Source organism: Osmerus eperlanus, chromosome 8 (assembly GCF_963692335.1).
Source record: "Osmerus eperlanus chromosome 8, fOsmEpe2.1, whole genome shotgun sequence".
Lineage (NCBI taxonomy): Eukaryota > Metazoa > Chordata > Actinopteri > Osmeriformes > Osmeridae > Osmerus > Osmerus eperlanus.
In genome coordinates, this window is record NC_085025.1 from 14,685,380 (window position 1) to 14,702,006 (window position 16,627).

Below are 16,627 nucleotides of genomic sequence, written 5' to 3' on the forward strand. Positions count from 1 at the left end.
GTTTCTGCTGGACTTTTTGCAGCTTGTATCTTCTGGCTTTTAACACTGGCCTTGACTGAAGTGCTGTGTTCAGACGGCTGGCCAAAGTCTGTTTCCCTGTCACTATACAGCTGGTAAGTAGTTGTTTCTGTTTGTAGCTCATTTATTCTGGCTGGCTTATTCTGGATACTTTTCTTCAATTTCTGCTGTGTCTCCCAATCAACAGCAGCAGCATCATTCATTTTCTCTATTAGTATCTCGTCAGTCACTCCTAGATCATCCAGGTGAGATTTCAGCTGCATTTTAACATTATCACTCAGTAGTCCTGTACTGACTGACCTAAGAAACTTCTTCTGAATGAGGTCTGGGCTATACTGTACGTCTGAGCTGGCATCTTTTGCAGCTGCCAGTAGCCTCTCTTTGAGTTCAACTGCACGAAAAAGAAAGTTTTGAGGGGATTCTTTTGCATCTTGAGTTATGTTAATGAGTCTGTGGAACATATCTGTAGTACTGTTTTCTTTGAAATGGGCTTTGAGAATCGTCTTCAAGTGCACCAGTGTCAAATTACTTTTAGCTTCCAACATCTCACGTAAACTGAGCCCTGGTGTAGCCGCTTTTACTACCGCTTCAACAATTTCGAAATCACTGTGGCCCTTACGTTTTCCAGAGTCTATTTGGTGCATGAGGTTAGTGTACGATAACTTATCTTTCTGCCCCAGATCACCGATCTGGCCATTAATTCGAAACTCACGTCTGATAACCACTTCAGGAGCTCTGGGGAATGGAAGCTCTGGTGAGCTAGGCGTTCTGTTAATTTTCTCCCGAAGCCGACTTAGTTCTTCCTCGAGCATTTTGGTCGACGTCTGGAAATTAAACTGCATTTCAGCATACCGTTTTTGTAGCCTTTGTAGCTCCTCATCATTTTCTTCATCCCTCTTTGGTTTGGGCGCGGTTTCTCTCAAGCGCTCAGCTGTAGCTAACAACTCTTGCACAAATGTCTCTGCTACGTCATATTCCTCCTCGTCAAAAGCTTTATCCACTGTCTCATTAATTTCTCGGATCAACGTGTGCCTCTTCTCCTTATCTGGTGAAACTTTGGCTTGGATACACACCTCTCTTAGCTGTTCAATCGTTAGCCGACACAGCAGCTCCGTTAGCTGATCCTGTAGCTGCTCCAGCTCCATTTTGCGTATTCCAACGTTTCTTCTTTTTTTTCAGACGTCTTTTTGCATCACGTTGGGTCCCTGTTCGTGCGCCAATTTTGTTGCACACTTGAAGAAAGTGATACTCTCAACAGTGTGCGGGGGGAGATTGTCTTCTTTTATTCAAACTTTAAGGTTTCACTTACACACAACGACTGCTTCTTTGTCTTTCCCTCGACAACTCGTCTAGCTTAGCTTTTTTCTTCTTCCTAACCGTCATGCAACTGCAGTATCATTTCTTACTAACAGCGCCATCTAAGGCCAAAACATGCAACAGCATAGTAAATTAAGAAAATAAAAGGCCACAAAATCATGAAACGGGACCAAAGAAAAGACAAAATGGGGGTATGCCACACATGACTATGTTTAACTTAATGTCTGCACCTCTCTGTCACCAACTGTCTCTGGAGTGGGGGGTGGGGGCTTCATATCCAACAAATTACACCCCTGAACTTTTAAAACAGATCTAATGGCCTACTACAATTGTAAATATCCTATGGCTCCTTCTCCAATTGGGCCTCGATACAATGCCATCTAATACCTTCTGCCCATTCTGCACAGTTTTGGGGGAGTTTCCACACCAGCACCCTTTGCCCAGTTCCTCTGCCCTACTACATGTGTTTTCCAACACCAGTTACAATCAACCCTGGGCAGGGGCGGCGCCAGAGAATTTTTAATGCAGGTGCTGAGGGGGTGCTAGATCATTGACAGGGGGAGCTGCGCAATATATAAATACAATTAATAAGCAAGCAGCCGATGCAGGTTCCTCCGCAAAATGGCAAAATATTATAAAAATGTATAAGGTAGAAGAGAGAGAGAGTTGGACAATAAGAGAGCAAAACTACTTCATGTTTGCAAAAGGGGAACCGCCCGTTATTCTCCTTTTGGAAGAGGAGGGTGAGGAGGATGTTCAGGAGGAAGCTGTTAACACCAGGCCCCTGTGAAAAGAGGATTTAGTGACTCCTATCTGGCCAAATGGAAGTGCATCCACAGACCCAAAAGCTCATGAATCCCATGGAAACAAAGGCAAATGTGCGAGATGTACTGATGTGGAGCACAAATCATCCAAGAAGCAGTACTTCTCTTGAGTGGTTTTTATTTAGATGAATAATCATTGGATTCAGGTCAAAAGTCTATCACTTGAACTGGTTTCATCACTTAAGACACTAAAAGTCAGCAGCTTGGAATGTTGGGACCAGGCCCGTAAAGATTGCCCCCGCAACCCCCGCACCGCGGGGGGGCCCTCGCAGGGATGGGGGGCCTCGCGTGGCAGGCCCCCCGTTTTTATTTTATTTTTTATCCAATTTGAATTACATGGGATGTCTTATTGTCTTGTCTGTGTTTCCAGAGTTGATATAAAAATAAAGTAAAGTATATTTAATTGTGCTTTCTTTGTTAGCTAGGTAAGTGACATGACGAAGTAGGTCAGATGGTCACACAGACCGGCGAGCCCGCTGAAAATAGGTAGCTAACTGTAGCGTAGCGTAGGAAAAATGAAACGCACATTTAAAAGCGGTGCCCAAAAGCGGCATTCAAAACAGAACATTTCTGAATTAAATGCCAAACTTCCCAAAATTACAAATTTATTTTTCGACCAGCCGGTGAAGGATGCACTCATATGCCAGAAGAGACAGGTATTGTACTGTTTGCTATAGCTAACATTACTGTACCACGTAGCTAACGTTAGCCTATACTTTGACAGCTGTACTGCTCTGTCTGTGTTGTGCTTCCTAGCGTTAACAGAGCCTCCTTTCCAAGAGCCAGGAAAATTGGCCTTGCTCCTTTATTGACTTCCTATCAAGCTGACAACATTGAAATGGAGTGAAACTACAAAAAAAGAGAAAGTAGAAAAAGTGCTTAATTATAAAATATATTACATAACTGACATTATTAGCAAACATGATAACGTATGCAACAGTAGTATCGTGCAGTTGCAGCGATTGCGTTTGACTATTTAAACATACAAAAAACATAATCAAAGTTACAATAAGTCATTGTATTTCAGTTATATACATATTATGATCGTGTAAAACGTACAATCATTGCTTTCTACAAGATTCACACGACAAAAAATGGCTCAATTTATGATTTAGCGAACACGCTAATAATAAAACACAACTCCATACTATCAAGTGTGCCTGATGTAGCCACGGCCATCAAATTATTTCTGACAATTTCTGACAAAAATGAAAGGTCATTTTCCAAGCTGAAACTGATCAAAACATATCTCAGAAGCCCCATGTCACAAGAGAGGCTGTCAGGTCTGGCCATCCTTAGCATAGAAAATGAATGTGCGCGCAGTTTAGATGTAAAGAGTGTGGTAAAAGACTTTGCACACAGATTTGCTAAAAGACGCGCACATGTGTAGGCTATTCACCTGCAAACCGTCTGAGCGTTTTTTTCTTATTGAATACATTTCCCTCACAAGACAAGCTTGAGTTTTGATATCTTGCATTTATTACACGGCTCTTCAGAATGTTCCAAAAAGTTCAGTTGATCGCGTCGGGGTCCTGTTCGTCCCGTCGGTATTTGTATTACATTATCCGTTACATATGTGGTGGGGGGGGGGGGCTCTCAGGCTTATTCTGCGGGGGGGCCTCATGTGTTTCCGTTACGGGCCTGGTTGGGACATGGAAAGGATTAAACATTTAGACTTTAATCAAAGTAAAAAAAATTGGTTTGTCCTTTTTCATCAATGTCCTCAAAAAAGCAGTCTGCAGAGCTACTGTGTCTGTGGGGTGACTGTCTGTCTCTGGAGGAGGGGCAGGCAGGGCCTGCAGGCAGGGCAGGCCAGCTGGATGAAGCTGTCCTGGGGTCTGGGATGAAGAGAAGCTGTCCTAGAGAGGGGTAGTCCAGCAAGGGGTCTGTGTTGCTCTCAGCATCTTCTGTTGCATCCTATGTTACACTCAGCATCCAAAGTGATTGTAAAAAACTGTACTATGAAACATGAACAAATTGGACTAAACCAACATGTTTTCAGATTTGAAAACCAGCAGCACCTGTTGGTATGCGGGCCTTGAACTGTAATTGCTATGTCAATTGACAGCCTTGTACTTGACCCCATACTCTCCCTTCCTCAACCCTATTGAGGAATTGTTCTTCACACGGAGGTGTACGATAGGCACCCTCATTAACAAGTTACTCTTCTCCAGGCCATGGATGAGGGATACAATTACATCACGGCAGACCAGTGTCAGGCCTGGATTAGCCATGCCTGGAGATTCTAATTATGTTTGCTTTGATACAAAAATACAGACATTTTGTAATTTGATTGTACTTCATCAATACATTTCAGATTTTGCTCAATGATTCCACTGTCTGTAGTATTCTTTCTTAGTCCATTTATGGTGATGTAGTATCTTATGAAACATGTATCACATATTTTGTAGTACAATATTTAATGATTGTACAAACAACTACATGGTGAAACTGGGTATCTTGTGTGTGGATGATCTAAGTGAATGTTCCTATGGTATTTCATGATAAATTCGTTTTTTTAACTAATGATTCTGCATGCGCAAGGTGTCTTTAGAGATATGAACATACAATCCTCTGCTTTGAACATGTGACAGTGTGTGTTACAAGTAATGACTGTTTCATGTTTTGTATCTAGAGTTTTGAAAAAGGACATCAAAGTTCTGAAATTTGTGTCAGTGATTGTAAAAAACTGTAACACATTTCTTGTTGCTTTGACACAAAATGCATAGAGAAAACACAAATTTAAAATGCTTGAACTTCTTTTACACACAAGCTCAACCAAGACCAAAACAATCGATTTTTATTGCCCAATTTACCAATGCTTTCACACTGTATGTCAGAACAGATAACATCATGTTCAAAACCTAACTTATTGGCTAAAGTCAAAGTGAACAGCTGTTCCTATTGTGAATTGAAACACAAATATATCCCCTGTATTTATTCCATTGCTACTGAGAAACGGCTGTTTGAAGTTATGCAAATACTGTAAATCACAGCTGATTCCCAACTGGGAAACACTCATGTGTTGAGGTTCTTTCAATGGCATGACCATATGGTATATACAGTAAAGAGGACCTCTTTGGGCTGATCTTGTGTGGAAAAAGAACAATATAGAGCAACACAAAGAAAGTAAGAATACAGTAATGCCTGCACGAGGGAGAGGAAGACAAGTACCAGGACAAGGGAGAGGAGTGGGACAAGGGAGAGGGAGAGGAGTTAGAATGTGTGGTGGCGCTCAGAGAAGGGCCAGAGCTAGGGTAATACTATAAATGGCAGCTATATTGCATATTTCTTGCAGCAATGTCCTGCTGCAAATGAAGCCTTTACTGCAGAAATTATGTTTCTGTCTTCTTTTTTTCAATACATTCTATAAAGCTACTCTGAGATAGGTCATTCATTTTTTGTTCTGAATTTCTGCAGCAAAAGAAACTAAATGCATGCATTTACTAAACCCAACAAAACAAAATGTAGAGAGGCTTCAAAAGAAACTGCATTGCAAACACAATCTATAATCCATACACTGTGAGACCTGACACATATATAAAATAATGCAGTTTCTGTAATTCCATCTGATGTTAGTGTTTTTTATAACATTGTGCTATGATTGACTAAATGTTCCTGTGAAAAGAGAACGTGTGTTAGTGTTTTGGTAGACATGGTGTAATGTTTATTGTATTTTTGTGTTTTGACAATTAATGTTTTGAGCATGAAATAAACCGTTTTGCAAATTGTGTGTCGTAGGTGTGTTGGCTCGTTAAGAGTTTGGGAAACTTGTTAGAAGTATTGAAAAAATTGTCATAGCGATTGTAAAAAAACTGTAACTCAGAGCGGACGTACTCCAAGTTGACTTATCAAATTCAAATCAGCGTTTCTGGAACCGAAAAGTCGGAGTTTCCCATTTTAACCCTCGTGCTGCCTTCGGGTCACATGACCCAAAGGTTCATAACGAACCATCGTTGTGTTTACCCAATTTTACCCAATACAAAAACAAATAAAAATAATTTTCTTTTAACCTTCGCAATGTGGGGGGTCTGAGACAGCCCAACGGTTAAAAGAAAATGCTTCACTTTGTTTTTGTATGCGGTAAAGTTGTCGCAATACGACGGTGGGTCACAATGACTGATGGGTCAGAACGACTAACACAAGGGTTAAAGTACATCAACTCAGAGTTCAGGGTTAGACTCACAGTTTGTTAAACCCGCTACTGGAATACCCCCCTGACCTCACCGATTGATTCATCTTTATTATTTGTCTTTCACTTTCTTTGTCTGAACAGAAATGACAAAACAATAAACAAAACTAGACCTTATATTGCACCATCCAGTGTGTCATTATTGACATGTTGTCATGTGCTTTCCGTCTGCTCCTCATCTGTGTGTCCTCATCTTCTGGCCATGGGACTGCAGGAATGCTGCGGAACATTCCAGTGGTTTTGAAGATTACTATAGGGGTAACACTGCAGAAGGGTGATAGGTGCTTTGAATTAATCTTGTTTACACTATTATGACAATCTGAGTTCTAGTTTTCGACGAAGCAGTGAGATTTTTTACTCCAGTGCCAATGAGTGGAAAGTACAAATATCTCCTTTGGACTACCATGGAATACTTTTTTGGTTTAGCATTAGATGTTTCTAGAATTCTGTGCAGATGGTCTGTGGTTTCCAACCCCCATTTGGCACTTACTCTGCAAATTTGACGTTGAAGGAGTGAAAGGCGAACATTACTGTAATAAACGTTTAAATGCTGACAGGTCCTAAGTACAAGCAGAACATCTCCCAGGTCAACCACACGTCGAAGAGGAATGAAACATTCTTTGCTGCTTCTGTTCCCACAGTTCTCCCACAGTCCTCCACCAACCACTAGTCAGCCACTACTTTAGTCAATCACTGATGAGCCACTGGTCAACCACTAGTCAACCACTACTGTAGTCAACCTATGGTCAACCACTATTTCAGTCAACCACTGATGACCACCTCTCAACTATCCTGGTCAACACCCAAATTACTTCTTAACCCTTGTGCTGCCTTCGGGTCACATGACCCAAAGGTTCATAACGAACCATCGTTGTGTTTACCCAATTTTACCCAATACAAAAACAAATAAAAATAATTTTCTTTTAACCTTTGCAATGTGGGGGGTCTGAGACAGCCCACGGTTAAAAGAAAATGCTTCACTTTGTTTTTGTATGCGGTAAAGTTGTCGCAATACAACGGTGGGTCACAATGACTTATGGGTCAGAATGACCCGAAGATAACACAAGGGTTAAACCTTTCTCTTGACCAGTAGCGAGAATGCAAGCATTGTGGGAGTAGTGGTGCCTTTGTCAACAGACTGTAGGCTAAGCTTTTGTGAACATGGCTTGCACGTTGATGCAGGGAACTGAGGCAGGGAAGCAAGAAAACAGAAGGCCTGGCTGGAACAGTAGCAGTAAGAATGGGACCTGCTGAAAGAAAGAAATGAGGGAAATTGGCATTGTCAACTCTGCGTCAATTTCCATACAACTCTCGCACACTTCACATACGTCAAGCTGTTACCAGCACCATTATTGTTCAATGGAGCAAAGAAGCAAGAGAAGAAAGAAACACATCACAAAGATTCCATCAATTAAAAATTATTGTGATGAAAAAACAGCCCCACCAGCTAAACTGAATGAGCCTGGCACAGATGGTTAAGACCACAGCAGATAAACTGGGTTAATGAATGGTTGTCTGTGTTGTGTGTGAGATTTTCACACAGTCATCAGTTCCAAAAATGTCTTATTCCTGTATGTAGGCTGTTTTTCAGCTTCTGCTGTACCAAGCCTTTGTTGGTATAGGCTGAAAAGTCACATGGTCCCTCAAAATTGCAATGTTTAGAAAATCCAATGAGCGATTGGTAAGTCATCCTCTCTTTCTCTCCCTCTTTCTTTGTTTTGTTTTTTTTCGGTTTGGGTGGGTCACATTCCCCATTTACAAACTTTCACAACAATAAGTAATGAAGTTTCCACGTCTTCTCATCTCCCAAGGAGCCAAACTTCCTCCTCTCATTCTCCCCTCTCTCTCTCCATCTCTACCTCTCTACCTACCTCTATCATCCCCCCTTCCTGCCTGGTCTGGCCATGGTAACTCTCTCTCTTCTCTTCTGCCTACCTCTACCCTTCCTCTTTCCTGACTGGCCAGGGTATCATCTGGTTAATGTTAGCCTGCTTTTTGCCAGCCATCCTGTACCTTCCTCCTTCTTCAGTTTACCTCCCTCTCCTCTTACCCTCTTCCCAACCCCCCACTCCTTCAACCTCCCTCCACTTATTCCCCTCTTTTCTACCTTTCTGACCCCTCCCCCCCCCCCCCCCCCCCACACCCTTACCCTCTCTCCTCCCTGGCTGAGGGTTTCTCACAGCTAACCACAGATGGTGAGCTCAGCAGAAACCAAATGCCTGAGGGGGGGAGAGTGTAAGAGGGAGAGCAGAAAGAGGAGGAGAGGGGCTCGGTAGGGGAGAAGTGAGGGAAACAGAGTGCAGGCTTAGAGGGAGCAGAGGTGGAAGGGAGTATTGGAGGGAGGAGTGTAGGAAAAGAGGAGACTAGGAGGAGAGGAAGGGAGGGGAAAAGAAAGGGCCAGACCCCATAACAATAATTATAAGACCCCAACGCCCAATCCCACAATCTCAGGCTTCCCTTGCCTGTTCCGGGCAGTCCTCCACTGCAGAGTTCCCACAGTTGTAGAGTTACTAGCATGTCCAAGCTCAAAGACAGAACTACCAGAACATCACAGAAAACCTAGCAGCTATGGCTACACTCCAGTACAGCCCACCCTCACAACATGTTCTTTCGGCCTTCAGAGTTAGAACCGTCTCAGGAAGGTATACTACCTTTCAACCACCACTCAAAACAGTGGTGTGGAGATGGCGTTGTGCCCATCTCTAAACCACTTTAACTGTGGACCCCATTAATGTGAGGCTCAGAGTTTGTTTACATCCATGTTGGTTCTAAGGAGCACAGCCTCTCTGCAGGACAAGCAGACAGAGCTCCGAGGCTGTGCAGAGCAAGGCAGCAGGACAGACTTAGTTTTGTTGAAACAAGGAAATGAAGAAGCAATTTAACGGTGCCTCTCCTCTCATGGTGGCTGGTGGATTTCAAGGTCCAGCGTAGGAAGAGAAGTGAATCCTGCTTTGTTTCAGTCTTCACAACTCAATAATGACAAAGACATATCAATAACAGAGCAGTGTAGGCTACAACTAAACATTGGAAAAAAATGACATAAATCATATGGACTCATTGAGTTCATAGACTAACCCAGAACAATGATGGACTTATAACACTAGAGAAGTTCAAACAGGGCGTGTTTGCACTGTGGAGAATTTGCCAACAAACTGCTGGCTGGCTCACGTCACCTCAAATGTTGCCTAAAAGATGATGAGGTGGGAACTCATCATTAAATCTCAACACATATCTAAGGTTTCCAGTAAATGTTTTTCTGAAAATGACAAACAAGGAAAATGAATGCCAGCAAATCCTTTTAAAACCGAAAACCACTTTTCAAGTTTTGAGGTTTGCTGGAACAGTTCCCAACAGAAAACCATTCAAAATGTACCGCCGAGGAAGTATTCAAGCCTCCGTGACCCCTGTGACTTCTTGAACATTTGGTCCCCTCGTCGCTCTGATCCATGGGACTGCATAATTAGTTCCATCGTTCCATCTCGTTCAGCATTCCATCTGTCTGATCTCTCCATTCTGATCCTTAAAGGGATCTTGTGATTTTGTTTATTGATGTGAGTTATATATTCCTACTTGGCTCTTTCCTTTCTGCATACCTTTCACTATTAAGCTATCATGCTAGCTATGCTGGATATTCAGTCGATCTGGAATATCTAATATGGCTCTGTGTAGATGCAGGGCCTGATTCTGTATCTTTAAGGTCACGCTATAGACGTTAACCAAACTAGATAGTTGGATCATTTACAGTTCTGTGAATAGGAATCTTTTACATTAAAAACACATGGACTTATTTTCTTTTATATAGATAATAGGTCTAAGAGAATTTAGGGATAATCTACAGCGACAACCAGTGTTCAACCTTCTACAGTTGTTTTTAAAGGTAAGTTGGGAACGGTAACATGTGAGAGCAGGGTTAGGTTAGGAGTAGTGGTCCAAAGAAAATGTTGTAGCAGAACTTCAGAGTGTGGTTAGCTTTACCCTCATGTGCACCAGAGCTGATGTCAGCCATGTGGCTCTGATGTTTGACCAGAGTGAAAAACTGCAGACCTCCATCAAAGACCACCTGTCAAGATAAAACAGTTTGTCACAACAATCTGTCACAACCGAGTGTCCAGCTGTGCTCTGCACCCAGGTCACACACAGGTCAACCTAGGTGTTACTATCAGGACAATAATGCTACATGCTATCTGAAGGGAACAGGGTTCTAACTATCCCATCTACCTTTAATACATATATATTAAAGTTGGTTGTTTATAATTTGATGTTTGACTAGGACAATGAGTAGGTTTCTCTATTTTCTAAGTTGATAAACAAAATCTATAATGTTTCAAAGGATACAATGACAGGACACCCTGCATGAAATACAGGACTATGCATATAATTGATTAAAACAAAAACAGAAATTTGGGGATTGTGAAAAAACTGATGCACTGGTATCGGCATCCACAACAAATCCTTAGATGTTATAGAAGTTAGAGTTACTGAGTAGTTGTGAGCAAAAATCGAGCTCACTCAAATGCTAAATGTGTCTATGATTGCTAACATTTTCAATCGTTTTCACCCCACCTCCAAGCCTACCATTCGTGGAAAGGCGCACTTTGGCACACTGCCCTTGCAGACTTACTTAGTCCTCTGTCGCTCCCACTAAAAGAACTTTAGGCGTGTATTATAATTGTGGGCGGATTTTTTGGAAAGTACTGTTCTGAATTCTGAATGTGCTCTTCTATTCAGTAATTAATGTAAATACCAGATAATTAATCTCTTGCATAATATTCTATTGTTTGGTTCAATCAACACAAACGAACAATAAAAACACAAGTCTCTCTGGATAATCCCTGGGGCCAAAGTACAATATTTGAGGCAAGACCCTTCAAAATACAGAGAAAAAAAACATATATTTCTGCTATACTCTGAGCACAACCAGGGGAGTGGAAACTGACCAGTCTGAAATGGGAGTGAGTCCAGGCCCATTGCCAGACGTGGTTTATATAATGACGAAAACCTGCATTGTTCCCTCTGTCGGTGAAAGCAAACAATCAGATAATACTTTAATTTAGCCTCCAATTATATATTTCATTACAGGATTGGAATAACAATAGTCAGGGAACACTCTTAGATCTCTGGGGAGGGTTAACAGCCTTTCTGCTGAAGGGAAAATCAGGATCAGCCGCCGTGAGACTCTTTGGAATTCAAACTGCCCTAATCTGATTGTGGTTTCAGTCAGTTAAGATGAAACGAGATGTCTGCATTCACGTGGACTGCAGTGAGAGGGGTGTGGGAGAGGTTTGCATCCGGCCGGTTGTTCTGCTTGTGATTCTGAATAGGAGATCTGCAGCAAGAGATTCTCATAAGCTTCCACATGGGTCTCTCTTCCTTGCCCAGTGGAAGAATGACAAAGGTCTAGTTACACTTCTGACCACCACTATTCTAACTCTACACAGCGAAGAAAAGTACACTGAAACTGCTGACTCTACGTCCTACTTTTACACCATGAGGAAGCTGCTGACTCACTATCCTAAGCCTTTACTTGAAGACAAGTGCAGCCTGTGTTTATATATCACCAAGTACAATAATAAGCATCTGGTCACCTTGAGCAAGTCTGAAAACAGCCTGTTTGAACAGCTGTACCTGTAATGGTCTAGAATGGTGTTGTCAGGAGTATGGTTAGGTAACGTCTCCCAGGATGTGTGTTAACGCGTATGTGTGTGTGTGTGAATATGTGCATGTGTGCGTGTTTCTCTGTCTGTGTGTGTGTGTGTGTCTGCATGCGTGTGTCTGTCTATATGTGTGCTTGGAGTTAGGTAACGTCTCCTAGATTTGGTCACCTGGAAAAAGACTGAATTAACTGATCGTCGCAAACTATCCACCCTGAAATCTTAATGACGGAAGACATGCAAAAACAATCAATACATCACACTGAGCTGAATCAGCGTGTGTGTGACAGAGGGAATATGTAATCAAAAAAGAGAGAGACAGACAGACAGACAGAGAGGGATGATGAAAGAACCCAGAACTGAAAGATGGAGGAGAGAGCAGAAAGGGGAAAGGAACAGGCAGTGTGACTGATGGCTAGTCAACCTCGGCTACAGGTGTCACAAAGTACTTTTTTTTCTCATGAACAGCACTCCAGTAATTAAGATGCACTATACAGTAACTGTTGGCACCTATTCAATCCATCTCTCAAATGGCCATGACCCCCATTCCCTGCTGTATGGGGCTGAGTGATGACATTTGGAAAATATGGCAGGTTTAGAGGTGAGAACTCCTACCTTAGCCTGGCCAGCTGTTATGTGGAGCACAGGAGGGAGAAAATGGACGTGTGAAATGTGTTCCACCTTGGGACTAGGAGAGCTGGATGCTGGCTGCACACCAGGAGGAACATCTGGCGCCGTTGATTCTGGCATGGTGGCTGTTTCAGTCAAAACACCAACGCCCTCCGGCATCCACCTCTCTTTATCATTTTTTTTTCTTTTTGAACAATTTGGAATAAGGCGAGTTCTCATTCAGCGGCTTTCCTCTTTATAGAAGTGGTCAGCCTCTGTGCTTAATGATACAGTCTGAATGAGGATGTTGACCTTATGGGAGGTAGTGTTGGTAACCTAAATGTAGATTATGAACCAGAATGTCCTCTTGGGCTTGTAAAGGGTCTTCTCTATTGGAGCAGATATAGGGTTTCACAAGTCTCCTGTCTGGCCCCCCAATGGTGGAATCAACTCCCCACCTCCATCAGAGACACTGTCTCCCCACCTTCAAGAAAAGTCTTAAGACACACTTGTTCTGGGAGTACAACGGTACTTCGGAATGATTCGCTGGACCTGATGTTAGCTTCCTCCAGGAACACAATGGGCCTCATGTACTAACGCTTTTGCGCCCACTTTAGGCGTATTTGTTTCACAATTTGCGCGTAAAAGCATGGCGAGGTATGTACAAACATGCCGCACTGAGGTAAAAGCACAGACTGCCTGTCGCAGGAACTGAAAATAGCAAATTGCGCTTTTCCGTGTCATGCATATGCATTCACGGGAGGGTCAAGGGGAAAGTGGGAGTTTCCCATAAAGAGATGGGAGGGGATGCGTTAAGTGTGCATAATTATGTATTCCGCGGTATGTACAAAAACCACCTGTGAAAGCGCACCTCTATTTTGCGGTGAAAATTCTCCGCCTGTTAAAAAAAGGCATAAACCAGGATGCGCATATGCCTCCTGGTGAAATGGCAGCCGTAACCCGAGCAAGACGAAGACATAGGCCAAAGGATTTTTGCCACAAGGATCACACTTTTTGAGTTGAGTGAACACGAAATAATTACTAGGGCTGTCCCCACTCAGTCGACCAGTCGATTTTCTGGTCGATATGCTCTTGGTCGACTAAGATTTTTTTAGTCGAGCTGCCGTATGGCAGTGTGAGATCTGATTCCCGCTTGTGTCATCATTGCTGAATTAACTAAATGTTCTACAAAAATTGTAGATCATATTATTTAGGACAAATAAAGCAACTCTAAAAATATATAATTTAAAAGAAAAGGTGTTACTGTTTTCCCTTTCGTTAATCTGCGCTTTGTTTTGGTTTGTTATTTTTCACACGGCATGAGCACAATTGGCTGCAGAACTACAAACTCTGCCATAGCCTACTTTGTCGGTGTTATTAGTCAAAATGGCATAGAAATCTGTGGTATGGCAGCATTTCATTAAAGTACATTTACAAAGTACCCGGTGACTCTAAAAACGTTGAACGCAAACTCTGCCAACAACGGTTTATTTTTCATAGTTGGACGTTGAATATGATGTAGCCTACCACCTGTAAAACGTAAGTTGGCCTAGCCCTACTTCGCTCATGCTAACGCGCTGGGTTGAAAAATGAATATGCCTATTATAAGAATCACATCCAAATCGAATGACATTATCTTCTCCGGCCAAGACAACAAAATCTTTCTCTGTTGCACCGTTCCCCACTCCTACATAAGTTCGCATGCTGCAAGTTCAGGCAGTGATAAGCACGCTCTGATGATTTGCATGTCAAACAAACAATATTTTTAATTTGTAGTACATTGTAAGAGATACTAAATACCATCGGCAGGTGATACGAGTCTTATTATTAGTAGGCTATTAGCGGCTGAATCTGCAATGTCCAGCAGCCATTGAGTCAGATAGGGAAAATGTTTACGTTTTTTTTTGTGGAAAAAAAAAGCATTTCAAATTTCGATTAGTCGATTTTCAGACGTTTTAGTCGAGTCTTGGTCGACCAAAGAAAATCTTAGTCGGGGACAGCCCTAATCATTACGCGTTACAGATTACAGTTTTTTCTTTTAGCTTTGGTACTATTTTCACAAATATGTGGTAAAACCTCACAACTGTTAGTACAAAACTCAAAGCAGATCATCAAAAAGACTGTTTTTTCAAACATGTAATCACATGTTCAATTGACAAAGTACAATGCACAAATTACACAATCACTTTTTCACCACACCTAATCAGTGTGTCATCAAAGAAATACCTTTCATATGAAGTAATTGTCTTTCACAATGCAATGCTCACAATACTTTTGATATGCTTCTCATCTAATTTGCGTAAATACATTTGACCAACACTTAATCCAACTGATGTTAATGGTTAATCACTGAACCGTTTGGTAAACCTATATATTTTCATTTCAGCAATAAACAGTATATTGATTTTGAGAACTACAGAAATAAAATGTGTTTTTGTACGAACATATAAATTAACCACACATGATGAATACTCGTTATTGCTACTTGATTTCAGATTGGGGTAACCACAATTGGTCATTAGATATACGTAAAAGTGGGGGCGTAAACACTGGCAATTTCTTTCAACATAGCAGGATAGACAGCAAGGAATAGGAAGAGCTTGTGGACAAGGGATCCGTCAGAGAGGTGGGCATGGGCACCAACAGAGAAGTCTGAGAGGTGGGCATGGGCACCAACAGAGAGGTCAGAGAGGTGGGCATGGGCACCAACAGAGAGGTCAGAGAGGTGGGCATGGGGCCTCTAAATGTTATGTTTTGTTCTCATTTAGTTACATAATAGAAAGTATACCTATGTTACAATTACGGTATATCTGAAAAATAGTAAAAACTACGTAATTTGCCCAAATGATTGTAGACGATGTCTTCATTGATAATTCACTTGATTAGACATAGGATGGATATTTTGGAAATTTTTATTGATTATGTAAATGTGAGTAATGTAAGTGTATTGCCTAATGTGAAACTGTGTAATCTGTCTTTTACATAGTACTGGAACATTAATTTCAGCACTTCTAAGGCCGATTTGAAACATGTATCTTGCATTGTTTGCTGTTGGATGAACTGATTGTTAAAAGTACTAAACTGAAAGAAGATCATACTGTTGTGTTTCGGTGATTAAACCAAATGTTCCCATTACATATTACAATAATCTTGTGTTTGAAACAATGATTATGTGGACTGGAAAACATGTGCAACTGACTGAAAGCATTCCATCAGGTTTTGAAAGAATGACTAGCTGTGTTACAAGTGTGATCAGTTTAGATTTTTGTACTATGAGTTTTGAAAATGTACACCTTACTTGTGAAAATAGTACCAAAGCGAATAAAAAAACTGTAATTTCACGACTTCTAAGGCCGATTTGAAACATGTATCTTGCATTGTTTGCTGTTGGATGAACTGATTGTTAAAAGTACTAAACTGAAAGAAGATCATACTGTTGTGTTTCGGTCATTAGACTAAATGTTCCCATTACATATTACAATAATTTTGTGTTTGAAACAATGATTATGTGGACTGAAAAAAACCTGATGCATTCCATCAGGTTTTGAAAGAATGACTAGCTGCGTTACAAGTGTGATCAGTTTGGATTTTTGTACTAAGAGTTTTGAAAATGTACACCTTGTGAAAATAGTACCAAAGCGAATAAATAAAACTGTAAGCAGCCATGCAATATTACAGTTACTGGAAGAAATCAAAGATGACATCGAATCTCCGAATCAGCGTTCACATTCAATTCCAGCAGTTGTTACTCCTCGCTACATTAAAAATATTGGCATCAGGATCATTTCAAACAGTCATCACTGTTTTGACTTTGGTGGCTGATCCATGATAGAAAGAGAGAAGGAGGCCCATTCAATTGCGCGTTTAAATGCTCGCAATGTACGGTATAGTGGGCGGACAAAGGCGCTGATTACCCGATGACCTACAGGTTTCGTAAATTCGACGTAAACTGAAGTATCACAGCCGGCGCAATCTGCGGGTTGGCCATGGCGCTAATAACACTACGTTTGCGAATG